Source organism: Mustelus asterias, chromosome 4 (genome assembly GCF_964213995.1).
Source record: "Mustelus asterias chromosome 4, sMusAst1.hap1.1, whole genome shotgun sequence".
Classification (NCBI taxonomy): Eukaryota; Metazoa; Chordata; class Chondrichthyes; order Carcharhiniformes; family Triakidae; genus Mustelus; species Mustelus asterias.
Window position 1 is genome coordinate 127,517,807 of NC_135804.1, and position 20,518 is coordinate 127,538,324.

Below are 20,518 nucleotides of genomic sequence, written 5' to 3' on the forward strand. Positions count from 1 at the left end.
CCACTGTGCCATCATGCTGCCCTCTATCTGAAAGAACTTGCAGTTCTGTCACGACCAAAATTCAGTCAGATCAACAGCATTGAGGTCCTTTTTGTTCCCATGTTCCAGCCAGTGCAGGGTATTGCTTTGCTTTGTCCAGTTATGTGCAAGTGTAGGGGAGCTTCAAATATTTGTTTGTTTTAGAAAGAGGGGAAAATTGTCACACTTCTGAACTACATCCTGAATAAGTTAATCAGTTTAATAACTTGTTTTTTTTTGAAAATGTTGTTTTATAATAAATCTTATTTCCCTGTTTGCGGAGAGAAGTCTGCCAAGAGTCGTTTATGCTGGCAATAATGGCATTAAAGCAAATCAGTTGGTCGGTATGGGAAGGCAATAGCCTAGTGGTATTATCGCTAGACTATTAATCCAGAAACTCAGCTAATGTTCTGGGGATCCGGGTTCGAATCCCGCCACAGCAGATGGTGGAATTTGAATTCAATGAAATATATCTGGAATAAAGAATCTACTGATGACCATGAAACCATTGCCAAATGTCTGGTTCACTAATGACCTTTAGGGAAGGAAATCTGTCATCCTTACCTGGTCTGGCCTACATGTGACTCCCGATCCACTGCAATGGGGTTGACTCTCAACCTCGGGCAACTAGGGATGGGCAATAAATGCTGGCCAGCCGGCGATGCCCATGTCCCACGATTGAATTTTTTAAAAGTTTTATGGAGAAGTGGGGCTAAAATTGACTCTCACTCACCCATCACAGTCCAGAACAACATAAATATATATATTGACATGTATATCGTGCTTTTCTCTTCCTTTCTCATTAATAGTTAACTTTCTCTCCTTTTTTATCATTAATAAAAATATATTTTCACACATTGTTTGGCATTGAGACACTCATTCCTGTTACGTCCAGAGTCCAGCTTCAAGCCTAAGTGAGACGCTGCAAGGGATTCTCAAGCCTGACAAACATAGGGCTATTTATTGAACATTGCATAAGACATTGATTATTGATTTCCCAAAGGAGCTAGATAGAAGGATGCTGTGCTAAGTTGGCCATTGTAAGATTCAATCTCCTTTATTTAAATATGAAATTCAGTAAAGCATGGACTCAGAACTGGAGGCAAACCGTGTTACACAGATCCCACTAAACCCGTGAAGCTCACACTACCAATGACGTCACTCAGGCATGCTCATACCCGCTAAGACATCAGTATATATATCCAAATAGGAAGGTGTTTACTATAACACTCTATAACATCAATATATGTTATAGGGGAGAGATACAAAAGGATCCAGAGGGGCAATGTTTTCACACAGAGAGTGCTGAGTGTCTGGAACAAGCTGCCAGAGATAGTAGTAGAGGTGGATACAATTCTGTCTTTTAAAAAGCATTTAGACAGTTACTTGGGTAAGATGGGTATAGAGGGATATGGGCCAAATGCGGGCAATTGGGACTAGCTTAGGGGTTTAAAAAACAGGACTAGCATGGACAAGTTGGGCCGAAGGGCCTGTTTCCGTGCTGTAAACCTCTATGACTCTATAACTATGACTCTATATATTCAGTGTACCTTTATGTACTTAAAAATATTTCTGATTGGGTTGGTTAAGGACTGGAGAAAATGTTTGCACTTGTGAAAGTCTGAGACAATGTGCCATAAAATATAAAATAGTCACAAATAAATCCGCAGCGAATTCAGGAGAAAATTCTGTATCGACAGTGGTGAAAATGTGGAACTGGCGACCAGAGGGAGTGGTGAGTAAACGGTACAGATACATTTACTGGAAAGCTGAGTGAGTGAGAGGGGGCAAGGAGGCGGTGATGATGCGGTGCTGGGGGGAGGTTGGCATGGAGAGTAGATCAGTCGGGTAAAGGTTCTGATTATGTGCTGCATGTTCTTTGTATAATTCCGACACATTTGAAAGATCGCGAGGGAAAGGCTGGCAAAAGGAGCATCATTTCTCAAAGGGAAACTAAAAACTCTTCACTGTGCCTCAAGTTTCCTCTCAAACGGGTTTTAACGGAGATACGTTACCAGGTTTTTTGACTGCCTGCGAAGAACTCGGGACACCTTCGAGGCGGGAGCTTGGGAGCCGCTCAAGGAGGAGGCAGAGTTACTGTGGTGGGAAGAGAAAGATGAACATGTCCTCCCTCGCTCTGTCAGAAAACAAAACAGAAGAAGGCCTGAAGTCTGGGAATGAAATATCCCACCTCAACACAATAAACAACAACAACTGAAATCTATATAGCGCCTCGAACATAGTCAAACATTCTGAAGTGCTTCACAGGAGCATCCAACAAAATATCACCGAGATGCACAAGGAGGGAATAGGACAGGTGACCAAAAGCTTGGTCAAAGAGGGAGGTTTTCTAGAAATGTCTTAAAGGAGGAAGGTGAGGCAGAGAGGGGGTCAGGGAGGGAAGGCCAGCGCTTCGAGCCCAGGCAGCCGAAGGGACAACCGCCAGCTGTGTGGGGGGGGTGGAGGGGAATGGCGGAGATAAGGAGCGGCAATGCCACTGGGGAGTTTGAAAATAAGGATTACAATTTTGACAAATCAAGGTGTTGCCTACCTGGGAGTCAATGTAGCTCAGCAAGCACGGGGGGTGGGTTGGGGCGGGGGGGGGGGGGGGGGGGCGACGGCGGCAGAAGGAACAGGATTTGCTGAGAATTGAGATACAGCCTGAGCTTTGGATGATTTCAGATGTATGGACAGTCGGAGGAAGGCAGAGCAGCTCGGAGTGAGAGTGAGGTTAGAGGGAGCAAAGGCAGGAATGAGATTCCAGCAGCACATGAGCTGAGTCAAGGGCAGAAACGATGATCTTACAGAGTTGGAAGTGGACAGTCTTACTGATAAAAAATATCACATCTTCCCTCACAAAGCCTCAGATTTACTCTATAATGAGCACATGCAACTTACTGGCTGCTTTGCTGCAGTTGATGCAACCGCTGGGCATTAGCTAATTACACGTTCCAGGAATTGCACCTTTCTTTTTAGAAATCTTTCTCCGGGGATGTGAACATCGCTGGCTGGGATGCAATCTATTCCCTACCCCTAACTGCCTTAGCCGTCCTAGGGAGCCGTCTTCTTGATCTGCCGCAGTCAGTGTGGTGAAGGTGCTCAGTATAAAGAGCCTGGTCATATACTCGGGGAATTAACTCTGAATTGCTCCAGCAAAGGAGCCATGTGGATGCACTGGGCTGAATGTTCTCCTCCCGAGACTCTCAGAATGATCCAGCATTCCAGAAAGCTGGAAATGTGTCTGATTCAAACAGTTGTTTTTTTTGGGGGGGTGGGGGGGGGGGGGGGGGGGGGCGCTGGTGAGAGAAAACAACAACGTCCTGTTCTCCTAACCATCTGGGAGAGATCCCAATTTAATATTCCTACCAAGCATTTACCAATCTCAAACTCTGCAAAATTAAAAACACAAGCTCCTAACACACACACACACAGACAGACACACACAGACACAGAGGTATTCTTTTTGCTCTGAAATGTAACAGGACAACTGTTTTCCTAACAAGTGCTGACTTGTTCAGATTCCAAAGCCTCCCAGTCAGTCGCCAGGTCTGGAATCCAGGTGGATTTTTCTCGCTCCTGAGCTTGTGCTCAGGTGTGGGTGCTGGCAGTGGACAGCAGACCTGCCTCTGATTGGGAAGGCCCTGGCTTCAAGCCCCACTTTACAAACGCGAGCACATTGTCGAGCTTGACGCTTTATCACAATCTGACGAAAGATCATTCGAAACATTAACTCTTTCTCTCCACAGACCGGTTGTGTGCATCACTTTGATGTTAATCAGAGCTTGCTGTGCTCAAATTGGGGCTGAAATACTCCCCACGTGACAGGGCCGGCTGCAGATCTAAAGCTCTCAATTTGCTGTAAAGCGGTTCATGATTGTCCTGATGTCATGAAAGGTGCTACATAAATGCAACTTCTGCCATCACTGATGGTCAAAGCTGGTTTGTGCTGAGACACTGCTGGGTTTCCAGGGCACCTTTCAAACAACATCCTTTAAAAACCTCCAACCAATTGGACAGAAAGAATAAAAGCTCCCTTCCTGCACACACACCAATGCCTTTAAATAACCCGCAAACACTCCACCTCCTCATTCCAAAATTCAACTTCCAGAACAGATCAGTTTTGGAACCTTGGCAATGACTGTGCGGTGGGGCTGATGATGCTCGGTTACCTGGACAGATACGGCCCTGCTGTGTGTGTGTGTGTGAGAGTGAGTGTCTGTGAGAGTGTGTCTCTCAGCATGGGAGTGTGTGTCTCTGCGTGTCTCTCTACGTGTGTGTGTGAGACTCTGCGTGCGTATCTGTGTGTGTGAGAGAGTGCGTGTCCTTGCGTGTGTGTATGTCATTGTCTGTGTATGTGTGTCTCAGTAAGAAGTTTAACAACACCAGGTTAAAGTCCAACAGGTTTATTTGGTAGCAAAAGCCACACCAAATGCTACCAATTAAACCTGTTGGACTTTAACCTGGTGTTGTTAAACTTCTTACTGTGTTTACCCCAGTCCAACGCCGGCATCTCCACATTATGTGTGTCTCTGCATGGGAGTGTCTCACTGCATAGGAGCGTGTCTCTGCGTGTGTCTCCACGTGTGTCTCTCTCTATGTGAGTGTGTGTCTCTGTTTGTGTGTGTGTGTCTGCATGTGTCTCTGCACACATGTGAGTATGCGTGGCCTGATGTGGTGTTGGGCTGCCTATTTAAAGCCCTGATGTGGAGATGCCGGTGTTGGACTGGGGTGAACACAGTAAGAGTTTTAACAACACCAGGTTAAAGTCCAACAGGTTTATTTGGTAGCAAATACCATTAGCTTTCGGAGCACTGCTCCTTCATCAGATGGAGAATTAGTGAACCAGCCAGCTTTTTACAGCAATCCAATAACTTCACAGTCACTTTTATTGGGACCAGTTTAATATTTCCAGGTACTGCTTTCTTTACAATTGTAACGAGCACCGTGGTGAGTTTACAATTTACAGGAGTAATTTGAAAGACTGACTCCCACAGACAGTGTTCACTGAGGAAGGAAACAGCAACAAGGTTGGTAGATGTTAACTTCCTGGTTGTTGATGAAAGAGGAACCAAGGGACAGAAACAGCCTCTGAATCCTGTCCTAAATCTGTCTGTACAGAAGCTTAACGTCAGTGGAGCCACACAGTCAAAACCAGTCCCACAAGACTCTTACTAACTCGGAAAGTCACAGCACTGCTGCTGGGTGCGTTCAGAGGGAGGGGGCAGTCCCTGAAACACAGGACACATCAATTCCTCAACTCATTGGTGCTCTTCTCGATAATAACTTTGAACAGGAGTTTGAGGATTGCGTGAGGTTTTTCTGTCAGGGTGGGACTGCTTGATGACTGGATTATTTTAATGCACTCGCATAGATTTTAAACACAGATTTTAACTTAAGCTGCATCTGTGGTGAGGGGATCATTTCCTCCTTTCTTGTTATTGTGATTTGTTAAATGAATGAGCAATGCACCCAGATTAACAATCAGGTCCAATTGGAATTGACTGACATTGCAAACTGCTGCCTGAAATGTTGGCAGCACTAGACTCTGTAAATATATTCACTCATGGGACATGATTGCCCATCCCTAATTGTCCCTGGAGGGCAATCGAGAGTCAACCACGTTGCTGTGGCTCTGGATTTACATGTGGGCCAGACCGGGTAAGGACGGCAGATTTCCTTCCGAAGGGAATTAAATAAACTTGTATGAAGAATTGGATAAATAATTGAAATGGGGAAAAGACGACAGGGCAATGGGAGAGAGAATAGGATGGCACCAACTGGAGAGATCTGGCCCAGACACAATGGGCTGGATGGTCTCCTCTGTGCTGTCTCATTCCACAGTTCTAGCCCAATCTCACTCCAAGTTAATAAAGTTACTTCATTAGAAGTTCTGAAAGCAGTTTGCACAAATGGTAGAAAGTATTTAACTTTAAAATTGCCCTTGCAGCAGTCAGGACTGCAACAAGCAGAATTCATCATCGGGGGATATGCGAGGACTTAAGAACAGGAGAGGGATCTCCATCATTCAATTAGATCATAGCCCAGCCACATTGTGACTCCATTTTGCATGTTTTATACTGAGGGAGTGCTGCACTGTCAGAGGGTCAGTACTGAGGGAGTGCCGCACTGTCAGAGGGTCAGTACTGAGGGAGTGCCGCAGTGTCAGAGAGTCAGTGCTGAGCGAGTGCCGCAGTGTCAGAGGGTCAGTACTGAGGGAGTGCTGCACTGTCAGAGAGTCAGTGCTGAGGGAGTGCTGCACTGTCAGAGGGTCAGTGCTGAGGAAGTGCCGCACTGTCAGAGGGTGAGTACTGAGGGAGTGCCGCTCTGTCAGAGGGTCAGTGCTGAGGGAGTGCCGCACTGTCGGAGGGTCAGTACTGAGGGAGTGCCGCACTGTCGGAGGGTCAGTACTGAGGGAGTGCCGCACTGTCGGAGGGTCAGTACTGAGGGAGTGCCGCACTGTCAGAGGGTCAGTACTGAGGGAGTGCTGCACTGTCAGAGGGTCAGTACTGAGGGAGTGCTGCACTGTCAGAGGGTCAGTACTGAGGGAGTGCCGCACTGTCAGAGCGGCTGTCTTTCAGATGGGAAATCAATCAGCTGCAACCTCAGAAATCTGACAGCTAACGTGCGCACGGCAAACTCAATTTTTGAGATGCTGTACACGGGATAAATATTGGCCAGGACAGCGGGGAGAACTCCCCGAATCCTTCAATACCACAATGACATCTTTTACCTCCACCAGAGTCTGCAGACAGGGCTTCAGTTAAAGCCTGGTTAGGAAAATGGCATCTCAGTCAGACCCAAACGCTCGATAATCTGGCTTCCAGGTGAGAGGTGTAATAACTGAGCCTTGGGAAAGATAAACATCGGTGTTTTCTGGGACATGTTTCAGTGTAGATGTGCTGGCAAGTGGGATTAGGTGGGCAGGTCAGGGCATTTCATGCATCGGTGCAGACTTGATGGGCCGAAGGGCCTCTTCTGCACTGTGATTCTGTAAAAGCAACTGAGTCTGTAAAACTGCCTGTAGTGCCGTCGGGTGTTTATTTGTAGAGTCAATGTGGAAGAGAGGTTGGTGCAGGAGGAAAGAGACACCTCAAGGTCAACACTTTCTTCAGCAACCAGTGTATCCAAAGCAAACAAACTGGATTGCTTTTATCATCAGCAGTGTTCACGATCATCAAGCTGCAGCTTTTGGGGGGGGGGGGGGCGGGGGGGGGGGGGCGGCAGGAAGAGGCTGTTCAATACAGTGCCTGGATTGCTGAGACATTTCCAGCGCCGCGGTGATTCAGATCAGCAGGGTTGAGGCAATTGTGGAACACAAACTCCAAATTCCTGGATAAATCCAGGACTCACTCTCATTCTCTGTGAGGAGCTGTGTGTGTGTCGGAGCTGTAGAATCCTACAACACGGATAATCTCCCAGGACATTAGCTGGCACAGAGTTCGCTACAGCGGCATGTGGAGGTCTTGTGGCACGGTGGGTAGTGTCCCTGCCGCTGAGACAGGAGCTCCAGGTACAACTGCCACCCCAAGACTTGAAGTCGAATAAAGGTGGGTTCATAATTTGGCCAAACCGGCTGAGGATCAATTGGTAAATCCCTCCAACTCACACCAATGGCAGGCAGTCTGAGTGGGAGACATTCCTGGTCAGCCGTGTGATGGAAGGAAATTGGAGCTTCCACCATCACTAACCAAAGCTCTCGGCTGCAACGTGCATGGAAAAGTGTGTGTTGTCACAGTAACTCGGACTCCTTGGTTGGTTCAGTTGGCTGAATGGCCAGCGTAGGTCAGACTGATGCCAGCAGCGGGGGGGGGGGGGGGGGGGGGGGGTTCGATCCCCGTCCCAGCTGGCGTGGATTCGGGGCCTACCTCCTGACTATATCCACGGTAGACCAGCCTTTGGGCAGGCCAACTGAGAAGATGAAAACAGGACACGTCAGGCACCTGGATAACTGACAAACTCAGCAAGGTTTCCAATGAGACGGAGTTCAGGCAATCTGTGTCTCACAGCAAGGACATTAAAAGGGGCTGTGTCGGTGTTTAAATGAAAATTCAAACTCAGAGCAGAGCACGTCACTTGGACCTCACTGTATGGTTGGTGCCACAGAAGCAGTCGCTAAACAAGGGTCTTCCAGGGGTTTGCAATGATCGCTCATCACAACAACTCAAAAATACTATTAATCTGCAATTGGATATTTAACAAAGTGGTTCAGCTGTGAGCTTATCTTAATAGACTCAAAGATATTTATCGCTTTTTTCCACTCACCTTCTGCAGTTTAGCAACTTCCTGCACTAATTGGTTGCTTGTGTTAAATGCAAGGGGTAAAACCACAGAGCGAGCGTTCTGTAAAGGAAGCTCTTTATCAGACAGTTCTACCCACGGTGGTTCCATTTTTCTGCCTAGTCTCAGGATGTGGGTGTCACTGGTGAACTCACACCTGCTGCTCTGTAGTGATGCTGGGAGGTCCCAGTTTGGATTACTGGGCCACTTCAGGAGCAGTTAAGAGTCAACCATATTCTCATGGGTCTGAGCTGACGTGTAGCCCCAGACTGGTGAAGCATGGCCACTCTGTCCTCCCTGAAGTAGAATGAAGTATCGAGCTTTGTGGCCACTTTCACTGAGACCATATTTGTGTGGACATGTCTCTGTTTCTGCGGAATCTGCACATTCGCCCCGTGTCTGCGTGGGTTTCCTTCGGGTGCTCACGTTTCCTCCCACAGTCTGAAAGACGTGCTGATTAGGTGCATTGGCCATGCTAAATTCTCCCTCAGTGTACCCGAACAGGCGCCGGAGTGTGGCGATAGTGGATTTTCACAGTGACTTCATTGCAGTGTTAATGTAAGCCTACTTGTGACTAATAAATAACTTTAAAACTCTAAACCCAGCTCTCTCTGTTCTTGTGCCCACTTCAGAATTCTCTCGTCATTCATCTGCCACATGTCCACTCATTTCACCAACCCATGTCCTCTTGAGGTCTGTCACTACCTTCCTCACTTTTCTCAACCAGGATCTTGGGTTCATGTCACACTATCGGCAACCCCCACGACTTGCAAAATCTCTCTAACTGTCCTGACTGGAGACAATACACATCTCTTTAACCTGTGCTTAACCCTCTCTCCACTCACATTGTCTGGTAAAGACTTGATTACCTGTTAAGACTCGCATTCCAACCATTATCTTGTCATTGAGTCTGTCTTTTTATGCCCTGTTTGTGAACCCAACTCTCCACTCAACTGATGAAGGAGCAACGCTCCAAAAGCTCGTGCTACCAAATAAACCTGCTGGATTTTAACCTGGTGTTGTGAGGCTTCTAACTGTCACTTTTTATTAATATTTCATGTCACCTGCAAATTTTGAAATTATGCCCTGTACTCCCAAGTCCATGTCATTTGATCAAAAGGTAGCAGTGGCCTTAGTTTTGAACTTTGGGAAACTCCGCTGTATACTTCCAATCCTACCCCAAAAAAAGCCAGCCTATCACCAAACTCTGTTTTCTATCCTTTAGCCAATTTGGATTCACGATGCTCCTGCCCCATTTAACCTGAGCTTCAATTCTGCAAACAAGCCTAGTATGGCATTTGTCCCTGCAGAGTACAGGGTGGCACAGTGTTAGCACTGTTGCCTCATAATGCCAGGGACCCAGGTTCAATTCTGGCCTTGGGTCACTGTCTGTGCAGAGTTTGCACATTCTTCCCGTTCTCATGGGTTTCCTCCGGGTGCTCCGGTTTCCGCCCACATTCCAAAGATGTGCTGGTTTGGTGGATTGGCCGTGCTAAATTGTCCCTTAATGTCAGGGGGATAGCAGGGTACATATCTGGGGTTACAGGGATAGAGCCTGGGTGGGATTGTTGTCGGTGCAGGCTCGATGGGCTGAATGGCCTCCTTCTGCACTGTCGGGATTCTATGAGAACAGAGAGACACAGAAAAGTCTTGAACCGTGTGTGATAAACCTCCCCTTCCTCCCCTTCCTGAACAACATGTCACCCAGAACTGTGTGCACTCAAACAGGAAGCAGTTCACATTGAATCCCTTCTCTAAATATCAGCCACACAATGACTGGTCATGTATTCCTATCTCTCCACCATCGCTGCTGCCCCTTCAGCAACCTGGAACCTGAATATCCCTAAACCTCTCTGTCTCTCACTCCCCAAATGCTCTTTAAATTCCACTCCTTTCAGGCTTTGGACAAGTTGGTCATTGTTTACCATTTTGTGAAGTACCTCGGGACATTTTTGCCACATGAAAGATGGTGAACATGTGTGCAATGTTGATTGTGTTTTTTACTGATTATGTATTGAATATTTTTACTTCAATGGGAAAGAGTGAAATAACTGGGAACACTAACCAAATAAAAATCAATAGGAAAGGAAAAGAATTCTCATCCCACTGAATTAGCAACATCAGACACACCCCTCTGATACTGAATCAGTCCAAGCCCAAAGGCAGCAAGACCTGGACAATATCCAGGCTTGGGCTGACAAGTGGCAAGTAACATTCACACCACACAAGTACCAGGCAATGGCCATCTCCAACGAGAGAGAATCTAACCATCGCCCCTTGACTTTCAATGGCATTACCATCGCTGAAACCCTCACTATCAACATCCTGATTACAACTGACCAGAAACTGAACTGGACCCAGCCATATAAATACAGTGGCTACCAGAGCAGGTCAGAGGCTGGGAATCCTCTGGCAACTAACTCACCTCCTGATTCCCCAAAACCTGTCCATCATCTACTCTGCAAGTCCGGAGTGTGATGGAATACTCTCCACTTGCCTGGATGGTGCAGCCAGAACAGCACTCCAGAAGCTCAACACCATCCAGGACAAAGCAGCCCACTTGATTGCTGCCCCTTCCACGGCTCAAGAAGGCAGCTCACCACCACTTTCTCGAGGGCAATTAGGGATGGACAATAAATGCTGGCCTAGCCACATGAGGAGAGGTTGAGGCAACTGGGCCTGTACTTACCAGGGTTTCGAAGAATGAGAGGTGATCATATAGAAACATATAAACAGCTTAGCTGGCTCAACAGGGTAGATGCAGAAAGCATGTTTCCCCTGGCTTTGGGGGGGTGGGGGTTCTAGAACCAGGGGACACGGTCTCAAAATAAGGGGTAGTCATTTAGGCCTGGGATAAAGAGCAGATTCTTCACTCAGAGGATGGTGAACCTGTGGAATTCTCTACCACAGAGGGTGTGGAGGCTCAGTCATTGAGTATGATTTCTAAGATACCAAGAGGTAATGAGGATAATACGAGAGAACGGTGTTGAAGTAGAAGATCAGCCATGACCCAGCTGAATGGCAGAGCAGGTTCACGGGGCCGAATAGAACATAGAACATTACAGCGCAGTACAGGCCCTTCGGCCCTCGATGTTGCGCCGACCAGTGGTACCAATCTAAAGCCCCTCTAATCTACACTATTCCAATATCATCCATATGCTTATCCAATAACCACTTGAATGCTCTCAACGTTGATGAGTCCACCACTGCTGCAGGCAGGCCATTCCACCCCCTTACTACTCTCTGATTAAAGAACCTACCTCTAACATCTGTCCTATATCTCTCTCTCAATTTAAAGCTATGTCCCCTCGTGCTAGCCAACACCATCCGAGGAAAAAGGCTCTCACTATCCATCCTATCTAATCCTCTGATCATCTTGTATGCCTCTATTAAGTCACCTCTTAACCTTCTTCTCTCTAACGAAAACAACCTCAAGCCCCTCAGCCTTTCCTCATACGATTTTCCCACCATACCAGGCAACATCCTGGTAAATCTCCTCTGCACCCTTTCCAACACTTCCACATCCTTCCTATAATACGGCGACCAGAACTGTACGCAATACTCCAAATGCGGCCGCACCAGAGTTTTGTACAGTTGCAGCATGACCGCCTGGCTCCGAAACTCAATCCCTCTACCAATAAAAGCTAACACACCGTACGCCTTCTTAACAACCCTATCAACCTGGGTGGCAACTTTCAGGGATCTATGCACATGGACACCCAGATCCCTCTGTTCATCCACACTACCAAGTATCTTACCATTAGCCCAGTACTCTGTATTCCTGTTACTCCTTCCAAAGTGAATCACCTCACACTTTTCCGCATTAAACTTCATTTGCCACCTCTCAGCCCAGCTCTGCAGCTTATCTATGTCCCTCTGTAACCTGCCACTTCCCTCCACACTGTCTACAACGCCACCGACTTTAGTGTCATCCGCAAATTTACTAATCCATCCTTCCACGCCCTCATCCAAGTCATTAATAAAAATGACAAACAGCAGTGGCCCCAAAACAGATCCTTGCGGTACACCACTAGTAACTGAACTCCAGGATGAATATTTCCCATCAACCACCACCCTTTGTTTTCTTACAGCTAGCCAATTCCTGATCCAAACCACTAAATCACCCTCAATTCCATGTGTCCGTATTTTCTGTAAAAGCTTACCATGGGGAACCTTATCAAACGCTTTGCTGAAATCCATATACACCACATCAACCGCTTTACCCTCATCCACCTCTTTGGTCACCTTCTCAAAGAACTCAATAAGGTTTGTGAGGCACGACCTACCCTTCACAAAACCGTGCTGACTATCCCTAATCAAATTATTCCTTTCCAGGTGATTATAAATTCTATCTCTTATAATCCTTTCCAATACTTTGCCCACAACAGAAGTAAGGCTCACCGGTCTATAATTACCAGGGTTGTCCCTACTCCCCTTCTTGAACAAGGGGACAACATTTGCTATCCTCCAGTCTTCTGACACTGTTCCTGTAGACAACGACGACACAAAGATCAAAGCCAAAGGCTCTGCAATCTGCTCTCTAGCCTCCCAGAGAATCCTAGGATAAATCCCATCCGGCCCAGGGGACTTGTCTATTTTTACCCTTTCCAGAATTGCTAACACCTCCTCCTTATGAACATCAATCCCATCCAGTCCAACAGCGTGCATCTCAGTACTCCCCTCAACAACACTGTCCCTCTCCAGTGTGAATACCGACGAAAAATATTCATTTAGTGCCTCTCCTATCTCTTCAGACTCCACGCACAACTTCCCACTCCTGTCCTTGACTGGCCCTAATCTTACCCTAGTCATTCTTTTACTCCTGACATACCTATAGAAAGCTCTAGGGTTTTCCTTGATCCTACCTGCCAAAGACTTCTCATGTCCCCTCCTGGCTCTTAACTCTTTCTTTAGGTCCTTCCTGGCTAACTTGTAACTCTCAAGCGCCCTAACTGAGCCTTCATGTCTCATCTTAACACAAGTCTCCTTCTTCCTCCTCACAAGAGATTCAACCTCCTTAGTAAACCACGGTTCCCTCACACGTCTGCTTCCTCCCTGCCTGACAGGGCCTCCTTCTGCTTCTCAATTCCTACATTGTCAAACTGAGCAGAAACCTAGACCATCCTTGTGAAACCGAACCAAGAGGAGAATTCCTGACCTGTCATCCAGTAGTTTAATCTCCAAAAACACATGGGCTTCCAGGTTAAAAACTAGGTCTGTTGTCAGAGCCATGATGTGGAGATGCCGGCGTTGGACTGGGTAAACACAATAAGAAGTCTCACACCACCAGGTTAAAGTCCAACAGGTTTATTTGGTAGCAAAAGCCACTAGCTTTCGGAGCGCTGCCCCTTGATCACCTGAAGGGGCAGCACTCCAAAAGCTAGTGGCTTTTGCTACCAAATAAACCTGTTGGACTTTAACCTGGTGTTGTGAGACTTCTTACTATGTCAGAGCCATGGCTACAGTCAGTGAGTGATGGTATCTGTTGCTCTGGTTCATCTGCAGCTGTGATAATCTCTCAGCTCCTGTTACCAACAGGGTTTATACTGAGACTACAGAAGGTAACTGAGGTTCATTGAATTCAACTTCCTGAAGGCTGCCTCAGAGTCAGCAGGTAAAGGCTCCCTCTGACAACCACATCTCTCCTCATGGCTCTTCTTCCCAGGACTGGAATACTCCTTCTGCGTGCTGTGGGAAATCAGGGACTCTTCCAGTGCCCAGGGTTGACCATGTCGTGCAGGGAGTGTCTGTAGCTGCAGCTACTCGAAATCGGGATGTCAGATCTGGTGCAGCGGCTGGAGTCACTGTGGAACATCCACACAGCTTCGTGGACAGCACGCAGAGTGAGGTGGGGTCCATGTCAGCGCAGGTAAAGAGAGCAAAGGCAGAAAGGGAATGGATGACCACCAGACAGAGTAAAGCACGAGGCAGGTAGCGCAGGAGTCTCCTGGATCCGTCTCCCTCTCTAACAGATTTTCCATTCGGAACACTGCTGGGTCAGATGGCTTCTCAGGAAAATGCAGCAAGAACCAAGCCCATGGCATCAGCTGCATAGGGGAGAAAAGAGTGGCAGAGCACAGAGAGAGGGGATTCTATTGCAGGGGAATAGATGGTCGTTTCTGTGGCTGCAGACCAGGATGGTATGTTGCTTCCCAGGTGCCGGGGTTGAGGATGTCGCTGAGCCGACTGCAGACATTGTGAAGGGGGAGAGATTGTGATCCATGTAGGTACCAATTACACAGGTAGAGAGAGACAAAGTTCTGAAAGCAGAATATAGGGAGCTAGGAATTAAATTAAAAAGCAGGACTTCAGAGGTTGCAATCGCTAACGAGATCAGGAATAGGAGAATAAGTTTACTTATTAGTGTCACAAGTAGGCTTACATTAACACTGCAATGAAGTCACTGTGAAAATCCCCTAGTTGCCACACTCCGGTGCCGGTTCGGGTACACTGAGGGAGAATTTAGCATGGCCAATACACCTAACCAGCACGTCTTTCAGACTGTGGAAGGAAACCAGAGCACCCGTGGGATACTCCGCACATACAGTGACCCAAGCCGGGAATCGAACCCGGGACCCTGGCGCTGTGAGGCAGCAGTGCTAACCACTGTGCCACAGTGCCGCCCCTCCTCTATGGAGAAAGATGTGGGAGAGAGGGATTTAGATTCCTGAGGCATTGGGATAGATTCTAGGGAACGTGGGACCTGTACAAGTTGGATGGTTTGCACCCCAGCAGGACTGGGACCAATATCTTTGCAGGGACATTCACGAGTACTGAGAGGGAGAGGTTAAACTAGAGAAACAAGGAGATGGGAACCTGAATGGGGAGACAGAGGAAAGGGAAATGAAGATAAAAATGAAAAGTAGAAAGCAAATTGGAAGACAGAAGAAAAAAATGTTTATTAGTAAATAAGGTTGTGGTACAAAACATGATGCATAAAAATGTTTAAAAAGTAGATCGAAAGGTATTGTATCTGATTGTACAGAGCATTCACAATAAGGTAGACAAATTAACGCAAGTAGTTGTATATCGGTTTGATATGATTGCAACTCCAGAGACATAGCTGCACAGGGACCAAGACTGGGAACTAAATATCGAAGGGTAGTCAATATTTAGGAAGGACGGACAAAAAGGAAAATGAGGTGATTTTGGTAAAAAAAAGGGGCGAAGGGGCAGCTAAGAAGCAGAAAAGCGTGGAAAACATGAGTGGCAGATGTCCATAGACCTCCAAACATTGGTGGTAAGATGGGGGGGACCGCATTAAACAGAATTAATCTGTTTAACAAGGTGTTACCATAATCATAGTTGACTTTAATGTACATATAGACTGGGCAAACCACATCAGCAATAATACAGTGGGGATGAATTCCTGGAGTATATATAGGATGGCTTTTGGGGCCAGTATATTGAGGAACCAACTCGGGAACAGGCTCTGCTAGATTGGGTGCTATGCAATGAGAAGGGGTTGTTAATAATTTGGTGCGGTGTCCCTCAGGGGAGAGTGACCAGAACGTGACAGTATTCTTCACTGGAATATAAAGTGAAGTAATCCAATCTGAAACTAGGGACCTAGGTCTAAACAAAGGAAACTACGAAAATACATGGAGTGAGCTGACTGCGATAGATTGGTTAACTTAATTAAGAAGCATGATAGTGGATAGGCAAGAGTTAATATTTAAGGAACAAATGTGTGCATTGCAACAGTTATACACCCCCGTCTGGTGCAAAAACACAACAGGTAAAGCGGCCCAACTATGGCTTAGAGAAACTAAGGATAGTATTAGATCCAAAAAGGAATCATAGAAACCCTACAGTACAGAAAGAGGCCATTCGGCCCATCGAGTCTGCACTGACCACAATCCCACCCAGGCCCTACCCCCATATCCCTACATATTTACCCGCTAATCCCTCTAATCTATGCATCCCAGGACACAAAGGGGCAATTTAGCACGGCCAATCAACCTAACCCGCACATCTTTGGCCTGTGGGAGGAAACCGGAGCACCCGGAGGAAACCCATGCAGACACGAGGAGAATGTGCAAACTCCACACAGACGGTGACCCAAACTGGGAATCGAACCCGGGCCCCTGGCGCTGTGAAGCAGCAGTGCTAACCACTGTGCTACCGTGCCGCCCCTATAAATTTATCATATAAATTTGTTAGAAAAAGTAGAAAGCCTGAGGATTGCGAGCAGCTTAGAATTCAACAAAGGAGGACAAAGATTGATTAAGATGGGAAAGAGAGAGTATGAGAGCAAACCTGCAAGTACATAAAAGCAAATTCTAAAAACTGCTCTGAATATATAAAGATGGATTAGTGAAGACAAATGTAGGTCCCTTGCAGTCCAGAAATAGAGGGGGAGGAAATGGCAGGACAATTCTGTCTGCACAGAAGACACAAGAATCTTCCCAGGAACGTTCAAGAAGCAAGGCAATAGTGAGGAGGAGAAAATGAAGGATTTTTAAAAATTAATTTATGGGACGCTGGCATCACTGCTGAGGCCTGTATTTATTGCCCATCCCGAGCTGCCCTTGAAAAGGTGGTGAGAAGTTGCCATCTTGAACCACTGCAGTCCCTGAAGTGTAGGTACACCCACAGTGCTGTTAGGGAGGGAGTTCGACACAGTGACAGCAAGGTGATGCATTTTGATAGATCGAACCAGGGAAGGAGTTACTCAGTTAATGGTAGGGAAGGGTTGGGGAGAGTTAAAGAACAAAGAGATCTCGGGATACATGTTCATAGCTCCTTGAAAGTGGAGTCACAGGTGGACAGGGTGGTGAAGAAGGCATTCAGCATGCTTGATTTAATTGGTCAGAACATTGAATACAGGAGTTGGGGCATCTTGTTGAAGTTGTACAAGACATTGGGAAGGCCACACTTGGAATACTGTGTACAGTTCTGGTCACCCTGTTATAGAAAGGATATTATTAAACTAGAAAGAGTGCAGAAAAGATTTACTAGGATGCTACCGGGACTTGATGGTTTGAGTTATAAGGAGAGGCTGGATAGACTGGGACTTTTTTCCCCTGGAGCGTGGGAGACTAAGGGGTGATCTTACAGAGGTCTATAAAATAAAGAGCATAGATAAGTTAGTCAACATCTTTTCCCAAAGGTAGGGGAGTCTACAACCCTTTGTAGTTTCTTGTGGTCTTGGGCAGAGCAGGAGCCATATCAAGCTGTGATACAACCAGAAAGAATGCTTTCTATGGTGCATCTGTAAAAGTTGCTGAGAGTCGTAGCTGACATGCCAAATTTCCTTAGCCTCCTTCCTTAAGTCCTTTCTGGGCTTTCTTAACTATAGCGTCGGCATGGGGGGAACCAGGACAGGTTGTTGGTGATCTGGACACCTAAAAACTTGAAGCTCTCGACCTTTCTGCTTCGCCCCCGTTGACGTAGACAGGGGCATGTCCTCTTTTACGCTTCCTGAAGTTGGTGACAATCTCCTTCACTATAGTGTTGGCATGGAAGGACCAGAACAGTTTGTTGGTGATCTGGCAGAGTTACGAATGGTGCTGAACATTGTGCAGTCACTGGTGAACATCCCCACTTTTGATGTTATGATGGAGGGAAGGTCATTGATGAAGCAGCTGAAGATGGTTGGGTCTAGGACAACCCTGAGGGACTCCTGCAGTGATGTCCCGGAACAGAGATGATTGACCTCCAACCATCATAACCATCTTCCTTTGTGTCGAGTATGACTCCAACAAGCGGAGACTTTTCCTCCCGGTGATGAATCCAGCATCGACTCCAATGCGCCAGTGCAGTCTTCGGATGCCTGAGCGTTCAAAGACCGAGACCTTAAATCCAGCACCAAGTTCACGGTCTACAGAGTAGCCATGGTTGCTGCCCTCCTGTATGCATCAGAAACATGGACAATGCACAGCAGAAACATCAAATCCTTGGAAAGATATCATCAATGCTGCCTCCGTTAATTCCTGCAAATCCACTGACAGGGTAGGCATGCCAGCGTGACTCAGCATCCTCTCCAAGGCCGACATCCCCAGCATCGAGGCACTGGTCACACTCGACCAGCTGCGATGGGCGCGCCACATTGTTCGCATGCTGACACAAGACTCCCGAACTCCGCAATGGCAAGCAATCAGTAGGAGGGGAGAGGAAACACTTCAAGGACACTCTGAAAACCTCCGTAAATAAATGCAACATTCCCATTGACACGTGGGAATCACTTGCCTTAGAACACACAAACTGGAGAAGAAGTGCCAATCCTCGGGAGTGTCACCGGGTGGAGCACGCAGAGGCCAAGCGTAAACAGCAGAAAGAGAGTGCAGAGTCCAGTGTCCCACCCACCCCCCTCATCAAACACCACCCCCCCAAACCTGTGGCAGAGACAGAGAGTGAGACAGAGAGGGAGGGGGGGGCCGAGGCGGAGAGAGGGAGGGGGGAGGCCAAGGCGGAGAGAGGGGGGGGGGGGGGCCGAGGCGGAGAGAGGGGGGGAGCCCCGAGGCGGAGAGAGGGAGGGGGGGGGGGGCAGAGGCGGAGAGAGGGGGAGGGGCCCGAGGCGGAGAGAGGGGGGGGCCGAGGCGGAGAGAGGGAGTGGGGGGGCCGAGGCGGAGAGAGGGAGGGGGGGGGGCCGAGGCAGAGAGAGGGAGCGGGGGGGCCGAGGCAGAGAGAGGGAGGGGGGGGGCCGAGGCGGAGAGAGGGAGCGGGGGGTCGAGGCGGAGAGAGGGAGGGGGGGGTCCGAGGCGGAGAGGGGGAGCGGGGGGGCCGAGGCAGAGAGAGGGAGCGGGGGGCCGGGCAGGGAGAGGGAGGGGGGGGCCGAGGTGGAGAGAGGGAGGGGGGGCCGAGGTGGAGAGAGGGAGGGGGGGGCCAAGGCGGAGAGAGGGAAGGGGGAGGGCCGAGGCGGAGATGGAGGGGGGGCCTAGGTGGAGCGGGTGGGGGCCAAGATAGCGAGGGAGGGAGAGACAGACTGACCGAAAGAGAGAGAGATTAGTGGCTATTTAACAGAATTATTTGGTAAACTGTTTTTCTAAGTAAAACTCGATATGAAAAGCTATGTCATGAGCAACGTTCTGGAGAAATCCCCCAGGTAATTAATATCAGCAACAGGGGGGAGGAGGAGATGCCAAGACACAGAGCAGGAAGAGAGAATGAGGGGGGGGTTAAGGAAATGAAAGGAAGAGAGGGGAACTTGTCAGCATCTCTTTGAGATAGCGAGGTCGACAAACAAAGAGAGAGAAAGACAGAAAGGGGCAGAGAGGGACAGGGAGAGAGAGAGAGAGACAGAGCGAGAGAGAGGCAGAGACAGAGCGAGAGAGAGGCAGAGACAAAGCGAGAGACAGGAGAGAGAAAGAGAGAGAGAGAGAGAGACAGAGAAACAGGCAGAGAGAGACAGAGACAGAGAGAGGCTCGGGGGAGACACAGAGAGAGAGAGAGACAGAGAAACAGGCAGAGAGAGACAGAGAGAGGCTCGGGGGAGACAGAGAGAGAGAGAGGCAGGCAGAGAGAGAGGCAGACAGACGCAGAGAGAAACACAGTAGCCTCAAGGCAAGAGAAGTGAGCAGTCTGCCCCACCCAGAGTGTTTGTTGATATAAATTGAGTTATTGTGTGTGCTGTAACTGTTGTATGTTTCTTGTACGTGCTGTGACTGTGGTGTGTTTGTGTGCTGTGCCTTTTGTATGTTTGTGTGCTGTGCCTGTAGTATGTTTATTGTGTGTGCTGTGTCTGTTGTGATTCCCACTCCATCTTGCTATCAGTTTTGGAAGGGAAGTGTGTGTGAGTGTGTGAAATGTCTTTGCCTCGACACCAGTCTGTGGCAGGAAATAAAGATGAACCTTAATTTCATATTTTATCCAGCAATCTGGCACAGTTGCAATGAGAAGCAAGCTTGATGCAATCACAGAGTAAGGGCAGTGCTGACTGCATTACCTTTGTAAGAAGTTTAACAACACCAGGTTAAAGTCCAACAGGTTTATTTGGTAGAAAAAGCCACACATGCATTACCTTTCACAGAGTGACAGGAGGAGGAAGCTCAATGCTGACACACACTGCTCCATTCCAATTACACAAGTCATTCGGTTCCACTCCACACCTTCCTCAGTCCATCACCCAAGCTGCTGTTCCCGTGCAGCAATCAAACAGGAACTACTGGGTAAAGACTGACAAAGGTTCACTCAGTCCACCTTTCACCAGCCTGGGAGTCACATGGTTTGATAAGGATAGAGTTATTGACCAATCACAGCAAGCAATCTCCGTCAACAAATT

At 47.9% G+C, this 20,518-nt stretch overlaps 1 protein-coding gene across 3 annotated transcripts in view; it reads right to left on the reverse strand.

Moving 5' to 3' along the window:
* Positions 1-20,518, reverse strand: part of LOC144492985 (rho guanine nucleotide exchange factor 6-like) — a 128,998-nt gene that overhangs the window by 70,937 nt on the left and 37,543 nt on the right. For all 3 annotated transcript variants that reach the window (XM_078211737.1, XM_078211740.1, XM_078211738.1), the window contains exon 3: positions 2,034-2,155. The gene's annotated coding sequence lies outside the window, so the exon portion shown is untranslated. The remainder of the gene's footprint in view (positions 1-2,033; positions 2,156-20,518) is intronic.